Genomic DNA, 23,115 nt, shown 5'->3' on the forward strand with positions numbered 1-23,115 from the left:
TGATTCATGCCAATTTGGAGGAACATGGCTGACTTTGATCTTTGAGCTGGCAACTAGATAATAAGTCTGGCAATGCAGCATCATTGCTCCGACCTCTGCCTCCATGATCACTTCTCCTTCCCTGCCTCTGAGCCCACGACCACCACCCTCTAATAAAATCTCAGGACTCTGCTGGACCACAAGGGATCACGTCTCCTTGTCACAAGTCTCAACTTGATGGCACTTGCTGAACTGCAAGGGAGGGAGCGAGCCCTTGGGGCCTAGGTGTCATCCCAGCCCAACAGGATGGGTGTCAGTCCAGCCCAGCCCAACAGAGTACACCCACAGCCCAGCCCAATAGGTAGTGGCCTCTTTCAGCCTGCTGCACAATTCCCTCTTGCCCTGAGCCTCACTCCCAGCTCCTGGGGAAGGGGGTGCTATTCACTGGTTCCATTTGGATACAGCATCTGATAATGAGTGGGTCACTCCTAACTTTCCCAAACAAGGCCAGACCACGCAAAGCAAAACCTTCCTTCAAGCTACTCACCCTCCAGTTGTCTTTACAGCTGAGCTCCTGCCCATATGCTTGGTTCCTTAAAGTCCAGTGGTCTTACGTGAAAGCCAAGCAGTGCTAGCTCTACCCTCTGAATATGACTGTCTCCCTTTCCTCATAGCTACTGCCCTGACTGGTCACCACCATCTCGGCCAGATCACCATGACAGTCCTGAGCTAATCTGTTGCTCTCTGGACCTCTACAGCCAGAAAGGGATCCCTGAAGGCTGGAGACTGAGCATGCTGCAGCTCTGCTTTAAGTGCCCTATTACCCCAGTCCCCAACTCAGGGGTCAGACCAAGCCATCAGGAGAGTCACCTGCACGTGTACCAACTAAGCCCTGTGGCGTCCTGACAGTCCTTAGTTCTTTCCTTGTGTTCTTACTGTTCCAGCTGTACTTGTTTCTTGGCCACTTCCGGAGCACCTTAAAGCCCATGTATTAGTCTCAAAATAGGATCCCTGAGTCTGTAAACTGGCTTTCATGCAAAATCTTGTTCCTTACTCCCTCCTACTGAATCAGGAACTCTGGGGTGGGATCTACCAATTTGCATTTTTTAGGTGTCTTCCCACCACACGATTTTGACACTAAAAGGCAAGAACCATGGCTGGGTGCCGTGGTGTAATAGGTTAAGAGGTCCTCTGCAGTGTCAAGGCTGCCATAACATGTGGGTACCTGTTCTTGTTCCAGGTGTTCCACTTCTGATCCAGATCCCTGCTAATGCACCTGGGAAAGCAGAAGATGAACCAAGTGTTTGGGCCCTTGCACTCATGTGGGAGACCTGGAAGTTTCTGGCATTGGCCTGGCCCAACCCTAACCACCACAGCCATTTGAGGAGCGAGCCAGCAGATGGAAGATTTGTTTGTCCCTTTCTAACTCTGCCTTTCAGATAAATGAGTAAACTTTTTTTTTTTAAATGCAAGGATCACTGCCTCTGGGCCTTTGCATGTACTTTTTTGCCCATGGAAATTTCTTTTCCCAGCTCCCTCACCAAACACACCTGGCACACACACATGCTCTTTCTCTCTGTGGATCTCAGCCACATTGCTATGGTGTGTACAAGGAAAGGAAGTTGCTTGTCATGCCAGTTACTTGTTGCTGAGAATACATCGATGAGCACTTGGTGTGCATATGATGAGTTTCTATGTAGAGAGTGGGGTTGCTTTGTGAGGTGAAGTGATTTTTTCACATACAATAAAATCCTTTAAGATCCCTCCTGAGATACAAGCTTGGTGTTGAGTGTTAAGATCCTGTTTGGGCTGCCTGTGTCCCACATCCAAGTTCCTGGGTTCAATTCCTGACTCTGGGTCCTGCCTCCAACTTCTTGTAATGCAGACCTTGGGAGGCTGTGGTGGTGGTTCAAGTGGTTGGAATCCTGCCACTCATGTGGGAGGCCTGGATTAAATTTCTGGCTCCCCTGTTTGAATCCAAAGTGGTACAACTGGGACTCAGTTCCCTGCTTGAAGCCTTGGAAGGTAGCGGAGGATCGCTCAAGTTTTTGGGTCCCTTCACCCATGTGAGAGTAGAAGATGTTCCTGGCTTCAGATTGGCTCAACTTTGGTCATTATGGCTATTTAAGGAGTGTGAATGACAGAGGACCTCTTTGTCTCTCCTTCTCTCTCTGTAAAATTTGCCTTTCAAATAAAAACATGCCTGGCTCCTAGATTTGGATTGGATATCTGGGAAGTGGGTGTGTACAAGGGAAGGAAGAGAATGAGGTATGGGATGGGTGTTCTTTGTCTCTTGTCATCTCAAATTTAAAGTGCCCTTCCTCCAACTAAGTCTGGCTCAACATCCACCAAAGAAAAGAATAATCCTTCAGAAAAGCAAGAATTAATATTTTTTTGTTTCAGATCAACTTTCCTGCAGGCAGAATCACATGAAGCAGGTGAATTAATCCATGAATAGTTTTATTAAGGAAAAAAACCTGCCCTCTACCCTGCTACCACTCAAACACACAAGCAAGGTTGGCAGTACTAAACCATTTCTCTCCTGTCTCCTGCTGCCCCCTGGGTCATCTTCCTGCTCACTTCACCTGAGAACAGAAGACATACCTCCTTCAGAGACCAAGTCCTCTGTGAGCCCACCACTGCTGGGAACAATGAAAGCAAAGGAAACCGGGCTTGGGGGTGGAAAAGGAAGAAAGGTGGATGATAGGGCAGCAATGGAGGCTTTAGTGTTGGCCCTTTGGAGGAAAAGAACACCTGGACTTGAACATGGACGGCTGAGTGCCTGAGCAGGAGCCGAGAAACAACGGCCAATGCGCAGTCTTCTGGGCTTTAGGGTTGTGTCCCTTGGAGGAAGAGAACCAGCATGTTTGTCCAGGATGCTGGGAACCAGTACATGTAAGTGGAGAAACAGAGTAATTTTGAGAAAGCATCCATGATTTTTGCAGCCTGGCAGCCTTCAATTCAACTCCCTAACACTCAAGTCTCTGCAAACAGCTGTTTCTGAGCTTTAACAGCCTCATCTGCAGAATAGGCACAGTAGGATCTCACGTGCAAGGTCAATGGAAACCCATGTACATATGCTCCCTGATAGTTCTTAGGTAGCCAATAAGCCACAACTTAAATTACAGAAGAAATTCTAACAGTTCTATGAAGGATCTTCAAGCTGAAGACAATTACAACAGAGGGGAGCTCCCAAGATGTCATTCTACCCTTCTCTATCTGTCCCAAAAGACGAGAAGCACACCCTCCCCTATATACTACTAGAGGAACAGGATCTATGAGCAAGTGTTACCCAGGGTTCATTTCCTATGAGCTTTTCCACCTTCGGAAAGCCTAGGAATGCTTCCTGTAGCTTGTTTCTTGTCCAAAACGCATTCTAGTAAAGATGTCTATGAGCCACTGCTTTGAGTCTCTTTCCCCCAGTGTGATGTGCACTGCTTGTGTTAATACATTTACTTTTCTATCTTTTTAATTGTATGAGTCTGGCCCAACTATGAATTTATGAGGGTTGAGGAAACAACACTATATTTTCTCCCCTTGCTTTAGGAATGTGTGTGGCCTACAAGCGTCTGGCAACAATCTGAGGTGAAGAGAGCCTGGAGCACTTGTCACAGATAAGAGATGGGAACAAGAACTAATTAAAAGGTGTAAAATGCCATTTTCATTTAGTCTCCTGTGTTTATTGCATGCAAAGTCATCTTTTAAAAGTTCATTTTTACAAGCTCTCTCTCTACAAATAATTTCCCCATGTGCTCTTAAGTTCTTCAAATACACAATCTTTTGAGAAACTAATGTTGATGATTAAACACCCCCTGCCTCCTGGTGACAACAGGAAGGGGAAAGTGATAACAATGAACAAAGACAGCCATGTGACATGGCACAACACTGTGTCCTGGAAGGGGAGAAGCAGACATGGGCCGTGCAGGTGGGGGAATGAACGGAATGAATGATTCAGGGACAGTGTGACAGAGGTGATGGTAGACTTGAGTTTTCCAGGAAGTCTGGGGAGGTTAGTGGGGTGTGAAGTCAAGAGAGGACATTTCAGCTAGAGGTCAGGGATACTGACAGTACTCCCGTGGGGCATTAATATAGAGGAGCGGCAGGAGCTACGCATGGGAGAGCCGATTGCAGCCTTGGTCTGCTGTGCTACAAACTTGACTTCTACTTGTCCTGCGAATGGCCACTGAAGGTCATGAGGAAAATGGAATCTAACGGAAGGCAGAGCAAAGTAATCTCCCCTCATGCCTCAGATCCTCTATCAAGCCTTCAGTTACAAATGGGTTTTAATCATGGAAGGGAAGTCAGATTTGCATTTCACATGCGTGTACCAGGAGCAGCATGGGGAAGATGCACACAGGGACCAGGAAGTTGAGACTTGTGCAGAGGCTTGTGCAATGGGAGAGTGCTGTGGTTGGAGTCTGTGTCAGTGTTAGAAGACAGGGCCTAGTGGGCCCGGGATGTGTACAAACCATGAGAGCAGAGAACCTGCAAGTGGATTCATGCTCTCTTCATGGGAATGGCTCTGATGGTGGCGGTTGGGCCCCCATTTCACCCCTGCTTCCTATCCTGAATGGATAGCAGGAACTGACCAGATGCTGGGATCATTTTTTGGTTTTCCCCTGTCTCCAGAAGCATGAACCTAAAATCAACATCCATTCCTTAAAAATGACCCAGTTTTAGGCACTCTTATCACAACAGAAAGCAGACTAAGGATGGAGGGAGCAGGTCATTATGGGAATGAGGAGAAAACACAATCAGGACTCCCTTCTTAACTGGACCTAGCACCCGGAAAGCACGAAGACGGGAGCGGTGGGAGTAACAATGGCTCCAGACTTCCGTGTCGGGAGACTGTGCCATGGTATGATGACTGACCCTGAGAGGTCGGGCCTGAGACTGAGAATGCCTCACCCCATTTTCTCTTTAATGAACCACCTTTTGTGTTTTAACAGAAATGGCTTCCCCCTGGTGTCTCCCCTTTCCAGCCTCCCTCACAGTGTCCATGACTGTGACTGCATGAGCCAGAGAGATTTTAAGAAGTGAAACATGCAACTGTTTGCTTCTTGACTTTACCTTTCTCCTCTCCCTCCAGTACCTCTTCCCAGCCCGAATCATGCTGTCTGTGCACACCAGCCTCAACCACACAGATGGGACACAGACTTGGGATGGTGGAGCCCAGTGTCTGGAGTAGACAAATGGCCTTCCCTGCAATGCTTGTCTTTGGTCTACGACATGGGAGAACATTCCTTCCTCTTCATCTATTGTGTCTAGGGCTCTGTTGGTCATAGAAGCTTAGCTTGCACTGGAACTAATTCAGACACTGAAGGAGGAGAAACTGCAGAATAAGTATTTTTTCTTGGTTCTAGTCGAATCTGTTTTGAGATAGAGACTAAGTGTTGTATGGACCTAAATCTGTTTTCTCCATGAAGATCTATGCTACCTGTGTCCCACCAGGAGGTAAGTGGATGCAACAGATCAGACTGGAGCCAAGGGCTTGGACAGGAACAGTGCAGGGTGACAGGTGGCGCCACAGAGGTAGATGAGATCACTGGAGAGACCCCAGAATATGCAAAGGAATGAGAAGAGCATCTGGGACAAATGAACACTGTGAGGACACAACGCTGATTGCATATTATACTACGGTCACGCACTCTCCTGCCTGCTTATAAACTGCTTGCAATCATAGATTACTATGTGCTCATCTCTAACACACGTAAAATACTTTAAGCAAAACAGGCACTCAAAATCTACCTGAGAAACAACACTTTTAAAACAGCTTATATCTTGGCAATTGGTTTTTCTGTTTCCATTTCAGGACGTAGACCTATGCCATTTTGAGCTCATCTTTGAGTTCTGAAATTTGGAAGACAGCTCACAAACATAAAGGACTGGGTGGGTTTAGTTGTGGGGCAAGGTTGTGAGAGCCTATGTGCTCAAGTAAAGCAGGCAGGTGCATTCAGTCGAAAGACAAACTCAATGAAAAATGAGCCACAGACACCTAGCCAAAGATAACACAGCATTACCATGCTTAAGGCACTCAACATCATTAGTGTCCGGGGCATGCAGATTAAGCACAAGGTACTCTTTTCCATATCTATTAGAATAGGTAAAACCACAGCAAAACTACTGGCAAATGTTGGTACGGATGTGGAAGAAATGAAACTCAAATTCTGTTGGAAGATGCAAAACGGCACATCACCTTTAGGAACCACTAGGTGTGTTCTCCCCAGGTTAAACCCACCTTGATTGCATGGTCCAGCAACATGACACGCATGTGGAGAATGTGGCTAGGAGACGTGAAATATCCATGTGCATCAGAAGACGGACAGGACAGCCATTTGGCTCAGTGGTTAAGATGTTGCTTGAAATGCCCCCATTTCATCAGTCCCCGATTCTTGGATTGGTGACTTAACCCCCTGTACCACTATGCCAGGCCCTGGATAAATATCTTAAGTGGGGCACCAGCGCCCAGACACAAGAATACAGAAGGGGACTTTTAAAAGTTCATGACACAGCTCATTGAAAGAGATATTTAAACACAGAAATTTCACATTTCATCATCACCATTTTCTGAATCTTAACACGATCCCAACTTGTTCCTCTCACAACCACAACAGCTATGCAAAGTGTCCGCCATTTTAAAAGGATGTTTGCTATGCATTTTGAGTTTTGAGTTGGCAGAATTTTCTTTTAGACATTTTTGATAAATGTCCTTCCATAGTGCTGTGGCCTCTGCTGGTTTCTGACAAAGTATCAGGCAAATGGTCCCTGACGTCCCATCCCCCTGCATCCTCTTCATGCAAGGTGACGCCAGTGCTTTCTGACTCCCCGTCCTTATCTTTGGTGTTCAGCAGGCTGACCAGGAGGTACTGGGTTGTGTCTCTTTGTATATATCCTGTTTGAGGTTCACAGAGCTTAGATCTGCACGTCCCTCTTTCAAAAACCACATTCAAGATATCTGACTAGTCATTTTTTTCTTTGATCTCTCTCCTGACAGTTCAATTATACATCAGGTAGGCTGCATGGCCAGAATCCTACAGATCACTGGGGCTCTGTCCATTTCTTAACCATTTTCTCTTCCCATCATATCTTCTATCTTACAGGCTTTTTTTCTGCCTGCATCTTCAGTGTACCATTTCCAGTGAACTCTTAATTTCAGCTCTTTTTTGGGTGCTAACATCTTCATCCAGTTCCTTTTTATTCATTGTTTTTTTCTGCTGCACTTTACTTATTATGTTCCCATTTTCCCAGAAGTGCTAAAACACATTACTAGCTTTTAAGTTATCTTAACTATTAATTCCAATATTGGAGTCATTTTAATACTTTCTACTAATGGCTTTATTAAAAAGGATGAATAAAAACCCTGAAATCCCATGTACTTGAGCTCTCTGCAATGTGCATGGAAAACCAGGCTGCTGGCCTCCACCTGGTCCACCCTTGGTCAACTGAGGCCATTTGGAAAGAAGCTCTGTTTGTCATTCTGTGTTTCAAATGGAAGGGAGAGAGGGGAAGGAAGGAGGGAGGGAGGACAAGAAAAATTTCTGTGAGGAACAAAGAGCTCTGAATGAGACATATTTGAAATCTGATGGGTCTTCAGAGTACTGGTCTAGTTATCTTCACCAGAATTAACTTTCTGAACTGACAATCAGCTGTTTCTTTTATCAAAGAGCCTTTATACTGCATCCATATATGTTGAAATTTATTTCGTCCAAATCACCTGCTCGATGGAGCAAATGCTGAGATTTGCCCTGTTTACCATCAGTGATTTTAAAAACATTGATCTATTTTTGTTTTATCTGAAAGCCAGTCAGAGGTTTGAATTTTCAAAAGTTACATGACGGTTCAAGTAGTTGGGTCCCCGATAACCACAGAGGTGGCCCAGGTTGCGTCCCTAACTCCTGGCTTCTGCAAGCACCTGCAGAGTAAAGCAGCACATGGGTTCTCTGTCTGGTAATTCCTCTCTCAAGTTAACACATAATAAGAAATTACAAGACAGTATTTGCACATAAGCAATACACATTTTCCTACAGACTTGAAATAATAGGATTATTCACAATACCAAACACAATCTACACGCTATACAAACAATTCTACAGTGGGAATGACAAGAGCAAGTCTGTACACAGTCAGGAATGATTTAAGTTTGTCCACGCTTGAGTCTGTGGATGCAGAAGGCTGAGTGCACTTGCTGTCGTATCTCCTGTACTCATAATAAAGGCCAGAGGCCAGTCATCTCCCTCCTTTCCTCCTGGCACAGTATAAGGTACATTTCCTGGGTTCAGTCCAATGCATAAAATGAAGCAATGGGTGACCCATATTCTTTGTGCTAAGCTCCTGTGTCTGGGCCTCCAGATTCAAAGACAAATATAAGATCTGTGATGAATTCACACATGGGAGTCATCATTATAGCGTGATTGCATCATCTGAGTGTGACTGTCACTTATAACATGTATTTTGCAAAATGCAATTTTCAGGTACAACCTGTGATGTCAGTTTTCCTTGCTGTTTAATAGCTGCTCCCAGATACTTCTGGGTCTTGCAGCAAGAGGGCAGCCTGGCACGGTCACAGTGGGAGGAGATAAGGAGCCAGTCTCTGCTGTGCTTAATGGTTCTGTGAGTTGAGGTTTGTGTTTGGATCTCTGTAGCCATGATTTATTTACTGTTGAAGCGGTGGTGACATCACCTTATCTCCTACAGTTGCTGTCAGGATCAAATAAAATGGTATCTGGAAAAGGGCTTTGTAAACTATACACTGCTATTTAAATATTAGATTTATGAAGTCCCAATCCCACGGAGGCAGCTGGCATCACATTCTGAGAAGCTGCTTTTCCCCAGGGTGATTGATATCAGAGCTGTTCATGTCAGTCCCTTTAGGATTAAATCCACAGACTGAAAAATGTTCACATGAACCCACATCAGAGCACAATGGTTCTGTCTGTAAAACAGTAAATATTTTGGAGGATCACAACACAAACATTCCCACCAAATACTAGGATGAGCTGCAGTGCATCTAGGCGTAACGGTATTTTATAAATAATCAGAAAATGTGTTGGTGCCAAGTGGAATAAATCATTGTCTCCAAGAAAGCGCAGTGCTTTCTTTTTCTATAGGATAGTGTCTGATAATGTATTCTCCATGGCAACCAAATCCAGTCTCCAGTACACGTAAAGGAGTTTGCAGCCTTGCTATTACGGTGCATGGGTGAGCACCAGTTTGGGATAGAAGCTAAAATGACTTCAGCAAATTACATTTACTGGAATGCAATTTAATCATGGCTTTTGACATCACCGTGGTGAGTTTTTTTCTCAGACCAGAACTGATCATTTGTCTATAAGAGAAGTAGGTGATTCTTGAATGGATGACTCAGCAAAACACCATTTTGCCAGAAAATCATTGAATTTGAAAATTTATTGTCACAAATGTTCTACTGACAGTACACTAGACTCAAATCTTTTTTTCCAATAATACTCTGCACCTTTCCATCAGACTGATTAGCTATGGCAGTGCTTGGTACATTTTTTGATGAACTTGGCTGGGCCCACGCACTTTGATCATCCTGAACTGATTTTGCAAGTGCACTGGTAGGGGGCTGCATCAAACACAGAGTAACTGGGACTCCAACCAATGCTCTGTTATTGGATCCTGGTATTGCAAGCAATGGCTTAACCTGCTGAGCTGCAATGCCAGCCCCCTCACCACGCACATGAATGAAAGATTCAACTCTGCTCATGAAAGAAGACTGTGTACCTTACAGACTGTTTTTAATTTTTACTCAACTTCATGAGATCACCTATTGCCTAAATTCTCACGTGGTTCACTATTTGTTCCCTATGCCGTTTGAGAAGTATGTTCTTTAATTCCCAAATGTTCAGTTTTTTCCATCTCTTTTCATGGTAACTAATTTATAGACTAGTTCTCTTATAGTCCAGAATGCTGCATATGGTTTCAGGTCTTTTAGATTTTTTGCAGTGTGTTTTATGGCCCAGAATGATCTTTTTCTGACTGCTGCACCTGCACTGGGAAAGGATGGGATTCTGCTGCTTTGGAACAATGTTCTATAAAAGTCAACTGGGTCACGCCGGCATAGTGTCGTTAAGTTCTTACATCCCGCTGCTCTTCTGTAGCCACCAAGCGGAGTGCTGGCATTTCCAGCCACAACTGTGGGCTTGTTGTATCAATATATGCCTCCATGTTTGGGAACTCTGTTAGACACACAGATGCCCTGTACTAGTATGTCTTCTTAGTAAATTGCCTCTATTGTATGTTGTCATCTCAACCTTCAACCCTAACAATACTCCTTGGTCAAAGTCTACTTTTCCCAAAGGAGTTTCACTTACTTTAAAATCTTTTGAAAGTTTTCATTTTATTCGAAAAGCAAAGAGGCAGTGAGACCGACATGGACATCTTCCTTGTATTGGTTCACTCTCCAAATGCCCTCAACAGCCAGAGCTGGGCCAGCCTGAAGTCAGGAAGCTGGAACTCCATCTAGGGCAGAGACCAAGCACTTGAGGCCTCATGTGCTGCCTCTCAGGGTGTGCATTCACAAGAAGCTGAGTCAGAGGGACACCAGGTAGACACTCTGGGGATGCGGGAGTATCAAGCAGGGAGTTTACCACTGAACAAAAATCCCATCCCTAAAGTCTGCTTCGTGCGATATGAAGGCAGACACTCCAGTTTTGACTATTGTCATTATAGTATACCCACTTGTAAGTTACGTATGTGTTTATATTTGAAATGGATATCTTTAGGCAGGATATGGCTGAGTTTTTTTAAGGCATTCATTTATTTGAAAGAGTTAGAGGCAGGGGGCAGAGAGACAGCGAGACCATCCATTTGCTAGCTCACTCCCCAAATGGCCACAATGGTCAGGATTGAGTCAGACCAAAGCCAAGAGCTTGGAACTCCATCTAGGTCTTCCACATGGGTGGCAGTGACCCAGGTACTTGGGCCCTCATCTGTTTCCCAAGGTCATTATTACCAGAAAGCTGGATTAGAAATGGAATAGCATGGACGCGGCGCCCAAATGGGTTGACAACATTCCAGGCAGCGGCTTTACTTGCTATGCCGCAGTACTAGCCCTAAACCCATTCCACTGGTTTGTTTATAAAAGCTTTTGTTTCCCAAATCATAACATGCATGTCATTTTCATGATCTCAAAATTGGTTATTTCTGAGTAGCCTTCTTTCTGTCATTCTGACAGCTTATCAGTCTGGAAGAGGAAATCAGCAGAATCTAATCAGAAATGTAAAGAAACCAATACTTACTGAGCCCCATGCTATTCTGATACTCAATCTTTGGCTGTCACTCACCTCTGGGGATAGAACTATTAGCTGTACAGATCAGTGTTGTGGCCATGGGAGCCCTCAGTCACCAGCTGCTAGTGTCCATTCTTCGTTTTGCTACAATAAAGTCATATCTGGGCAAGGACACCAGGAATACAAGCATACTCCTCCATCGCTTTGCGGCTGGTTCTGGCCAGAGGTTTAAAGTGAGGTACACATAGTTTCCAAAACCTTTCCCCAAAGGAAGCAGCACTCTCTGCTTCTGTTCATTCTTCCCTTTGTCCTGCTACCTGGAACACATATGACTGCACCAGGTGCCACTTTGGACCATGAGGAGGAAGGTCTCTCTTGGAATAACACTGCCTAGGTCTCCGGGAACTGGGGCACAAAGTCACACCTAACCCTTAGTACTCACCTTTAGATTTTGTATAAGAGAAAAATGAGGGGCCGGTAATGTGGTACAGTGGGTTAAGCTGCTACCTGTAACACCGGTATCCCATATGGGTATTTGTTTGACTCCTGGATGCGCCACTTCCAATCAGGAAAATCAGCAGAAGATGGCCCAAGTGTTTAGACCCCTGTACCCACACAGGAATTCTGAAGGAAGCCTCTGGCTTTGGACCAGCCCAGCGCTGGCTGTTGTGGCCATTTGGAAAGTGAATCCGCAAATGGTGATCTCCCTCTCCCTCTCCCACCCAACCCCATTTATTCCCCTTTGTAACTGTCTTAAAAAATTCAGCTATTTATTTGAAAAAAGAAAATGTTAGACCCAGTGCGGTAGCCTAGTGGTTAAAATCTCCGCCTTGCAAGCATCGGGATCTCGTGGGTACCGGTTTGTGTCCTGGCTACTCCACTTCCCATCCTGCTCCCTGCTTGTGGCCTGGGAAAGCAGAGTTTGGCCAAAGCCTTGGGCCCCTGAATTCATGTGGGAGACCCAGAAGAAGCTCCTGGCTTCCAGCTTTGGATTGGCTTAGCTTTGGCCATTGCGACCTCTTGGAGTGAACCAGCGGATGGAAAATCTTTCTCCCTGTCTCTCCTTCTCTGTAAATCTGCTTTTCCAACAATAGATCTGAAAATTGAAACAGAAAAATAAGTTTAAAAGGAGAGAAATGAACAAACTACGCTGGTTTTGGCATTTTTTTTTACCTGTGTTGACCCAAGCCAATCTCAAAGAATGTAGTATAATACTGAGTTACAACGCACTGTGCTACAAAATTGCAAACTAATCTGTATATGGACACATTCAAGCTAGCATATAATAGTCTGACAAGAAAACCAAATAGGAAGAAACAGCTATCCCAACAGATATCAAACCAAAACTAGGAAAGTAAACTCTTTGACATGAAATGCATGGGAAACCTATCTACTGTATGTGGGAGGAATTTAAGATCCTGCCCTGCCCCAACCAGGTGTATGCTGTTAGGAAAGCACTTGAACTTTTTAACCTCAGTCTCCTTCCCTATAAAATGAAGATCCAGGGGGTATTTGGTACAGCTGTGAATATGCTCCTTGCCAACACCTGCATGCCACACTGGAGAACCCGGCTCTGAGTTCTGACTCTATTTCTGATTCCAACTTCCTGTTCATGTGCTCCCTGGGAGGCAGCAGGTGCTGGCTCAATTCCAAAGGCTCCTGCCATGCATATGCGATACCTTGGATGGAGTGCCTGGTTCCCAGCTTTGGCCAATTCCAGTCCTAGCTGTTGCCAGCAGACAGGAGGTCTCTGTCAGTCTCTCTATCTTGAAAATAAAACTTTCAAATGAAATATGCAAAGTGAAAATACCAACAGTTTTGGAGTCATTTGGACAGATAAACAGTCCATGTGGCAGGGCTGAGGAAGTGCTAAACTCTGGACCATCTAAGGGACTAGGATCACGTGCCCCAAACACAGCAGTGGGCACGGGCCTGCCAGCTAAGCTGCCACTGTGGAGTGGCTCTCTGATTCCAGCTTCCTGCAAACGCAGAGGCAGCAGTGGTGGCTCAGGTAACGTGGAGGATCACGGTTGGATTCCTGCCTCTTGCTTTCTGCCTGGTCCCGCCCTGGCCACTGTGAGCACTTAGAGCACTCCAATCGGCTGATTCACGTCCTATCTGCCTCTCGAGTAAATATTTTCTTTTTTAAGCCTAGAAGACCCATTTTATGTGCAACCGTGAAAGGTAAAATGACTTCACAATTCACTTCCACTGATATGCGTGCATGTGAGTTAGTACTTAAAAATGAGAACAGATTTTAAAAATTCCTGCTTTTTAATAACACGAACAAGAATTCAGGGCTTACTACCACAAGCTTAGATTTCCATCCTCCTTTCATATGAAATCTCTCAACATTAATATCTTCATATTTTATTATAGAAAACATTTAGGAGTTTTGCCATACTGCAGCTGACTTTAATCAAGATTTAGATTTAGCCATTTAGGTTTTCTGTGCATTGAGAAACATTGCTAAAAAATGTCTCTAAAGAGTGATTGTTCCTTCCAAACCATTGCATTTTTAGTGTCTTTTAAATTCCGGGGAGGCGGGGGGGAAGGGGAGTGGTGCAGTGTGATGGCTCAGTTGGCTAGTCCTCCCCTTGCAAGCACTGGGATTCCATACAGGTGCCAGTTTGTGTCCTGACTGCTCCACTTCCCATCCAGCTCAATGCTAATGGCCTGGGAAAGCAACAGAGAATGGCCCAAAGTGTTGGAACCCTGCACTCATGTGGGAAACCTGGAAGAAGCTCCAGGCTTTGAATTAGCTCAGCTTCAGCTGTTGTGGCCACTTGGAGTGAAAAAGCAGATGGAAGATGTTTCTGTTTTTCCTTCTCTTTGTAAATCTGCCTTTCCAATAAAAAATGAATCTGAATAGAAAATTTCAGAAAGGTGGGAGAGGGGGCATAGAGTTCATCTGAAGTTGGAAGATGGGAGGAAAATTAAAACCTTGAGATCCTTGCTTGGGTGGGAATGGCCAAAAGAGGGTGTAATATAGCCGAGTGATGCAGAGGGTGAGATGGGGGTGTAGTGAAGTTCTGTGTCGGTCCTGGTGTCTGGGGGCAGGGGCAGGTGAACTAGGCCAGGGCAGAGCAGTTGGGGATAATGAGAACTTGAAGACCATTTCCAAGCACATTCACAGAGCAGCCGTAGCCGAGGAGTGGCCAGCTGGGCAGCCTGCAATGGAGCTAACCAGTCTAGATCTCCAACTGTGTCAACATTTCAACATGACTCCAGCCTGAGTGGCAGAGCATCTGCGTCAAATGGCAAGTGCTAGCCAACGGGCTTTGTTTTAGAAGCATATGCAATAAGCCAGTTTCAGGGCTGACAACTGGATGGGTGACCTTTGAATTGGTCAGTATTTAACTTTCGGATCTCAAGATGGGATATCATCCAAAACACAAAGGTTCATTGCAATGACTTTAAATGTGATTTTAAATGTACCATGTTAAGTCTACAGCCAGGACCTTTTGCTTCTGCTTGCCTGTACTATGACGCAGCTTTCTGGTTTCCCAGGGATCTTAATGTTCTTTCACCCCCATGGTCATTATTGCTTGGGGAGGCTCTTCCCAAGGTAGACACAAACTAGGGACAATTTCACAGACAAGGTGACGTCATCACTGGAGGTGACTCAAGGAGGACCATTGTTAAAAACAAGTAAAAATGGAAGCCACAATGTAGACACCCAGGACTAACAGCCCCTAGGCTTGTAGCCAAAATTTAAGTAACTCCTCAAACAGCCAACCTGAAGCAAACAAAACACAAACCTAAGCTTCTCTGCTTGTCAGCAGGAATCAATGGAATTAAACTGTCCAGCCATAGACAAATCAGCTTATACAACTCTCCTTGCTTCAAAAACATGATAGTCAATCATAAGAGAACAGAAATATTTGCTCCTGAAAGTTCTATCAACCATGCTAAAACTACTGTGATACCACACTGCATGCTATTTCTTAGTTTCAGTTCATGGCCAAGTTCTTTTGTATTAACAAAATTCTTCAAATTGCAACTTGCCTGATGCCACGTTGACACCTATTAGATTACATAGAGGCCATGGATTTGCACTGAACTCCTGTATTAAGCTCAACATAGCAAACCAAAATAGTTATGAAGTTCCACATCACCATGCCAAAACTAAGTTGTTCATAAGACTTGCCAAGAAACTATGAGAATAGCCAAGTTCCCAAACAGGTTAAACTTAGCTTGGGTGATAGGAAAGTCTCTCTGCCTTAATCCTGCCAAAAAGAAAGTAACTTTGAAATGAAGTCAGTTTTTCTACTCTTAGCACTCTTCTGTCTATAAAACAAACCTCTCATGCTCAACCCAGTACAATACTTAACCTGATATACAGGATGAGGCCTTGCCTGATTCTAGACTCTCAAATAAAAGCTAATTAAAATTTTTACACTAAATTTGTTGCAACTTCATATTTTTCACACAATACGCAGCCTTATCCCCTACCAGATACAATGGAGATCACTGGCAAGTTCAGCACTCCACAAGGACTCAACTCTTCAACGACAATGAACTCCTTCCCAAACTAAAACCTAACACAGAACTGGAGAATACACAGCTCTTCTCAGTTGTGTGTGTGCATGCATGCATGCATGTTTATGAAGGAAGAAAGACAGGAATTTTAATTTCCATGTTCTAAAACAATCCTAACTATGCTGATACTAGGTCCTCCCAATTTCTTTCATCTTGGTTTACAAAATATCAAGGACGTTTCCACATCCAGGTAAGCTTTGAACAAATGCAGGAATCTTATCAGAATAACTCATCTGCTCTTGAATATATTCTCAAAGAAAAATTTGCAAATTCTAACCTTGTTAGTACATCAGAGCAAAAATGCGAAAAATCTACTCTTCAAAGAAGAGGGCGTATTTCAGTTGCTCACAACTGCAGGGTGTTTTATGCCTATAAAAAGACAATTATAAAACTGTTACATGGACAGTGGAGTGAGGGAACAGTTTTCTTAGATATGTGGAACAGGTGATGCCAGCGGCAGCTGTGGTGTCACTGGTGCAGGGCATGTTCACTGGGGGCAGCAGGCTTTAGCAGTGTGTTCAGTAATCATGCCCTTTATGCATCATCCACATCTTGTTGAAGTGCAAGGCCCAGCTAGCACTTCCTCCAGGAAGTCTTCTGGTGTAAACTCCCTGGGCACAATCTCCACACAATCACTATGTGGAAAGAGTGTCCCTTTCTCTGGGTGACAGTCAACTCCCCTGTCAGGATACAGGGCTGCATTTCACTGGTACCCCATTAGGCAGAACCTACACCACCATTCCTGGGGACCCTGCCCAGCATGTGCTTAGCATAAAGTAGGTATTTAATAAAAATACCCATGGAATGGATAGACTGAGATGAAGGAGATGAAAGTTTTCTTCTTGGTGATCTTGATATTTGTTGACTGATCTTGAAAATGTCACTGCCAGGCTACTGTCACCAAGACCTGGACTATCTCTAACATGCTGACCTAGGACTTCGTTACATACAAGGTCTTCAAATCTTGCTAAGTGAATGAATCATCCTTCAAAATGGGAGTACCCTGAGTGCACATCATGTTATGGTGTATTGAACTACCTCTTGGAATGCCCACCTCCCATATCGGGGTACAGGGTTTGAGCCCCAGCATCTCTGGGCTTCTGACCCAGCTCCCTGCTTATGCATCTGGGAGGCAGTGGATGATGGGAGACCTGAATGGAGTTCCTGTTTCCTGTTTCCTGTCTTAGACCTGGCCCAAATCCGACAAGGTATGAGATCTTCATCTCTCCAACTCTGTCACTCTACCTTTCAAATAAACAAATAATAAAATGTTAGGCAAAAAACAGTCTGTAGTATATTTGAGACAGGGCAATAGAGGGAGCAGCTAAGCCACCTGGAGATAATAGTTCCTATTTCAAAATCTACAGGACCTGGGTCTAGTTTCTCTTGAGCTGGAGACAGACTCTCAGACAGGCTCATGCCAGTATACCAGGCAAGAACTGACCTGGATTGACCTATAGCTCATTACAAGCTCACTGTAGCACCTTGGCAGGTACATGACATACCTAACGGATGCCATGACGGGGAACGTCAGACCATATAGGCATACAAAGGGCTGTAGCCAGATTTGAGGAAACCTTCACCTATTTCCCAGCAAAACCAACAATATTTCTCCCTTTACTAAAGTTCCTTGTCTTTTTATTCAACAGCCCAGGTAATGTTAAATACAGTTCGGAGATGGGTCACGTCCCTCTGAGTATGCACCTTTGCTGCCTCAGTAAAATGTTTATTGCTCACTGTTCGCTATTCCCCAACTCACTCCTGAATTCATTCTTGCAGGGTAGTCAAGGACATGGTTACTGAGCAGCACTAGGGAGTCATCTTGTCTAGATGCGATTTAACAATATATTTGTCTTTGCCCCTGGCTCCTGCCACAAGCTCCTAAAACCCTGAAAATCTCCTGGGTGGTAGGGAGTGCTCTCTGTGTAACAAGCCTCCTTGACAACACTGGAGTTTAAGCTAATGAAGTGACTGGTTGTGTGTCATGGGGAGGGCGTCCCTCACTTGGGGTAGGACAGGGCTGGTCACCAGAAAGACCCAGTAATTGGAAGGTTGGTACCTCTAGCCCTCTCCTCGGACTTTCTGCAAAGGAGGGAAGGCTGGGTTTGGGCTATAAAGACCAGGGAACAAGATTCTGAAAGTGTCTGGGTAGTTGTTCATGACAAGTTGGAGCATTAACTACCCGTGTGCATCACTGGGGTGCCTTATCAAGCCTGAGGAGGTGGTAGTGGGAAGTTCTGAGTTGACAGATGGTTGGTCAGAATAAGGGTGGCACCTAGGACTTGTGACTGGCACCTGTAGTATCAAGTCTTGCAAGAGCTCCTTTACCTGTGGGATCTGTACTAATTCTGAGTAGTCAGTGTCACCATCTAGTCAAATTGTTGACCATCAGCTAGAACCGGAGATGTAGCAGCTGGGGTGGGAAATTCCTCCCCATACGTGATGTCAGAAAACATCACTCATTAGGGGTTGGTGTCAAAGTTCATTTCTAGGTCAACTGCCAGGAAATTCCTAAGGACAAGCTATGGGGCATTCTCTACCACAGTTCTGCAACTCTTACCAAAGTCTTTGGAAGAGGGAGGTCCTCAAACTACGCAGGTTCCAGAAGATTCTATCATGGTTCTGTTGAGGTCACACATGGGAAGGGACCATGAACTTCAGGTGTCAGCTCATGCACAAGGGTCACTGTGGTTAATTCTTGCAAGTCCATCTGACCCAGAAGGTAGTTGGCTGGGAAGAGTGGCCACCCCAGCCTGACAGGCAAAGGAAGGGAAGGAGGACAAAGGAGTCGGGCCAGCCTGGAAAGGACGAGTTTCCAAACAGGTGGAACTTGTCTTTTACTTCTTTTTCTGTGCCTTCTCTCTGCCTACCTATGTTCTCCCCCTTGGTCTCTTCTGTCCAAAGCCCTTAGCTATGTAATCTCCAATCCCAGGCCTGCCTTGACTGACCTACTACCCCATCCGTCCCTAATCTTGTCTCTAAGACAATCAATGGCCACTCCTTCAATTTAATTTGCTGGTTCTCAAACATCACTGTACCTAGTACAAAAGCTGGGAGATTAAAAAAAATGCCCAGGCATCACCTTCAAATTTTTGAATCTGTTGCCTAGAGTGCCACTGCACATGGTTCTAACATGCAACAAAAGTTACAGGTGCTCCAGACGCTGTGCTAAAAGCCTGTGGTTATATTCTTTCATCCCATGGGTGTGCACCAATGATGGGCAGGTACTGGCAGAATTTTAGGCAGCAATTTCTTAACTATTAATAATCTTATTTTTATGTTTCCTTATGTATTTGAGAGCCAGAGAAACACAATGCAAGAGAACAGGGAGCTCCCTCTGCTGGTTTATTCTCCAAATGGCCACAATGTCTAGGGCTGGGCCAGAGCCCAAACGGGAACCAGGACTCGAACCAGGTTTCCTACATTGGTATCAGATACCCAGAGACTTGGTTTACCACCTGCTGCCTCTCAAGATCTGTATTAGTAAAAAACTGAACACAGGCGATCTCAAGCAGAATACAAGGATCTTCACTAATCTCTTTACTACTAGGCCTAAAGCTGGCTCCAATACTAAAAGTTAATGCAGTAATCTTTGGATATCAAGGACAGGACAGTCCCATCATTTATTTATTTACTTATTTATATTGGAAAACCAGATATACAGAAAGGAGAAGGGACAGAGGAAGATCTTCCATCCAATGATTCACTCCTCAAGCGGCCACAACAGCGGGAGCTGAGTCAACCCGGAGCCAGGAGCCTCTTCCAGGTCTCTCACACAGGTGCAGGTTCCCAAGGTTTTAGGCCATCCTTGACTGCTTTCCCAGGCCACAAGGAGGGATCTGAATGGAAAGTGGGGCTGCTGGGGCAAGAACTGGTCTCCATATGGGATCCTGGTGTGTGCGAGGTGAGGACTTTAGCTGCTAGGCTATTACGCTGGGCCCAGGCCGGTCCTATGCTTATCCATAGATATGCCTGACTTACCAGTTTCTTACTTTCTTCCTAAATTCTCAGCCTTTAGAAATTCCATCTTATGCAGTCATTCCATGGTGTACTGGACTGGGTTTCCACCTGTATCATTGGTATCCCATAAGGGTGCAAGTTCAAGTTCCAGCTGCTGTACTTCTAATCTAGCTCCCCGCTAATGGTCTGAGAAAGCAACAGAGGATGGCCCAATTTCTTGGGACCCTGCACTCACATGAGAGACCCAGAAGCAGCTCTTGGCTCCTGGATCTGGACTGGCTCAGCTCTGGCAGTTGTGGTCATTTGGAAGTAGGCCAAAGGATGCAAGATTTCTCTAACTCTGCTTTTCAAATAAAAATAGCCTTTAAAAACAAAAACAACAAAAAAGTTCCATCTCCTAGTCATTGCAAGACCTCTTTCCTATTTCCAAGGGCTCCCATCAGACTTCACCATTAAGAGAAGCATAAGAATAGGGCTGGAGGTAAGGAGACAGGACCGCCCACATCTCTCAGATCATCCACAAGTAAGGTTTGTCAGCTGTCCTTTCATTGCTTCTTAGCACTCCAGAATCTAAGAACTTCACAGTTGGTTTCTGCTTTGCCCTCAGTCCTTCTCTCCGCAACCTCCACAGTGGACTGGGTATGTCTTACTAAGGTGGCTGGTGGAGATCACAGTTGAGCTCAAACGACTGGGTCATGGAGTAGCTCAGGTCTTCCACCCTTCTGTGGTAGCTTTTCTCATCTCGCAGATGTATTCTGATGTACTCCTAGGACCAGTGCAGAAATCAAACGACTTAAAGCAAAACAAAGCCAAACCCAGTGAAATCTTTTGAGTAATACTTCACTTAAGATCTTGGTGAAACCACAGACAGAAGCAACTTAGACTTGGCATACCCAGCCCAGCTGCATCAGCGTGCACACCTTCAGGCCCTAAGCTTGCCCAGGGGGTTGTATTTCACATCCTCTACATTCAAGGCACTACATCTAATAGCTAAGAAAGTTACCTTTTTAAATTAACTTTCCATTTTACGGAGGGAATCCAAGGGGACAGAGAGCTCAGCAAACTTGTCCTGTGAAGTCCATGGTCTGAACTATCAAGCTATGGAATGATTTAAACTGTCATCCATTTCATGGAGAAACATACTCAGGGACTGCCTTATATGTGAGTGCTGAAGACTTGATATTCCTCTAGCAGACAACTTGGAGAAAATAGGCTAATTCAACATTTGTCTATCTTTTCCTGAATGAAGACCAAAGTATGTTGGTCAAAGAGGAGTTAGTCACATTGAACAAGCCAGCATACTGTTCTGGTCAGATCATTATTCATGGACAACCCTCAGATCCTAAGTCTCTGCAGACCCAAGGCACACTGAGGCACTGCCTCATACAAACAGTGGCATTGCAGGATTCTTAGTATTACAAGGAAAAGACATTGTACCAGGTGTTTATCTACAATCTCCTAGTTCATGGTTTAACATGACCTCATGCTTGGTTCCTCGAGATAATGTATTTTTGTGAAGCTGAGATTTTGGTGGTTGCTGTGATAACAGGTACAGAATGAAAATCAGACATGTGGGTAACATTATCTAACCCTATCTCAGGTTTGAGAGGTCCAACAGTGTTGTGCTGAGCTAAGAATTGACGTTAACATCATTCAAAGGGCTTCTGAGCAGAGATGACACAAATTTAAGCTGTTTAGATCTACCTATGAAATAAAGGGAGCTGTGGAGTACTTACTTGGTCTTGGGACTCTGAAGAAAAAAAATTACTGAGACACCATGGTCACTGCCAGTGGAAAATCTTGGAACTTCAATCCTTTGCTTTTGGGAACCCTGCACTGTCACTATGGGCCATGCTGGAGAGTGGGGCTATGATTCCAGAGGGGTCAATGCCCAGGGTCACAGCTTTCTCTATCTTTGAGTTACTTAAACTGATGTGAAGGGTCCTCCACAGCTTCACTTGGAACAAGTCCCAGAATCCTGACCAAAAGGTGCAGGGTCTAAGCAGAATGAGGCTGAAAAGAATGATTCTTTGCAATTAATGAGCTGTGGATGGAGAAACTTCCTACTGATAAGACAGTTTCTGTCCAAGGGAAGAGGGGGAAAGAATTTTTTTGCAGCAGGACCTTGGGGAGTCATTTATGAAGAGACATTTCAGAGTGTGTGCTCATGAGTGCATCCACATCAGTGTGGTCACATGGGAAAGCCAGGGCTCCACTGATGAATGGATAGGAAGACCTCCTTGGAGAGGAAAGAGAATAACCATGCATTGGGCTCAGTCCTCCTTGGTGGGTGTGCAGGGGCTTCCCTTAACAGAAAAGTGGGGTACTCCCAATCTGTGTCACTAAGAATGTGAGTGACTCAGGAGGGGCAGGCACCTTGGACAGGGAAGTCGGACAGCACAGAGGCTGAAAGCGGGGAGCTCCAGCAATGAGGTCACCCTGCTACTGAGAATGGTCAGGGGTGACACCCACTAGATAGCAGATGGGAAGAAGCATGACTCAGCTTCCATGAGATGGAAGCTGACACCCTGGCTGCCCACACAAACTCTGCCATCGCCTTTTCTGGCTTTAACTTAGAAAAGACCTCATGTGAGACAACCCCCTTGGGTTCCTGGCCTGGAGGAGGAGGTGATGGTGATGGTGATGGTAGTGGTAGTGGTGATGGCAGTCGTGATGATATGAGGTACAGCCCCTCCAGATCACACAAGCACACTGGGAAGAAGACAATTCGATTTACTGTCTTCCCATAGGGGTTCCTGTTCTTAAAGGGGAGACGAGACTACTGCTGACCTACTCCAATGATGTAAGACATCACAAAATTCTCAAGGGAGGAAAAAAGTTTTCAGAGGGGTAGAGGGAGAAAGGTGATGAAAGCTGCATAAGAACTCAATGTTCCATCCACTGTTCACCTTAGGGTTTATGGTTCCCTGGGGAGTGTGATCTGTCTGTATGCATCACACCTGTCAAGCAAGTTGGGGTAACTAACGCAGGAAGCCATAAATATTATACAAGACACAAGAACGCTTCCTGGTAAGCAGGAATAGCAGGCCAATGGGAAGAGGCCATGTTTAACTCCTCATTGTTGTGGGCTCATTCCCAAGGCAACAATACCCAATGGTTAAGAGAGAACGGAGTCAAGGATTGAGGATTTGTTAAACAAGCATCCTGGTCCTCGGACTCCAGTGCAGGCTGGTTACTTAGCAAAACCCCGGGAGCTGGGGGATGATTCTCGCACTAGCAAGGCCACTTGCTGTTCAGCCCGAACCACACCCTCCCATTGGCCACAGGTTGGGGAATTCGGCATAAATCTTTCTGGTTTCAATTCAGCCAGATTTATATTTCTTGGCCTTGTTCTAGATCCCTAAGTATTCCAGGGCTGCGT

General features: G+C 45.0%; 1 protein-coding gene across 4 annotated transcripts in view; it reads right to left on the reverse strand.

Annotated features, from left to right (window-relative positions):
• MTUS2 (microtubule associated scaffold protein 2) overlaps positions 1-23,115 on the reverse strand; it is a 319,619-nt gene that overhangs the window by 32,698 nt on the left and 263,806 nt on the right. The gene's annotated exons all lie outside the window — the stretch shown is intronic.

Source organism: Ochotona curzoniae, unplaced genomic scaffold (genome assembly GCF_017591425.1).
Source record: "Ochotona curzoniae isolate NIBS_2020 unplaced genomic scaffold, NIBS_Ocur_1.0 contig_3332, whole genome shotgun sequence".
Taxonomy (NCBI): Eukaryota; Metazoa; Chordata; class Mammalia; order Lagomorpha; family Ochotonidae; genus Ochotona; species Ochotona curzoniae.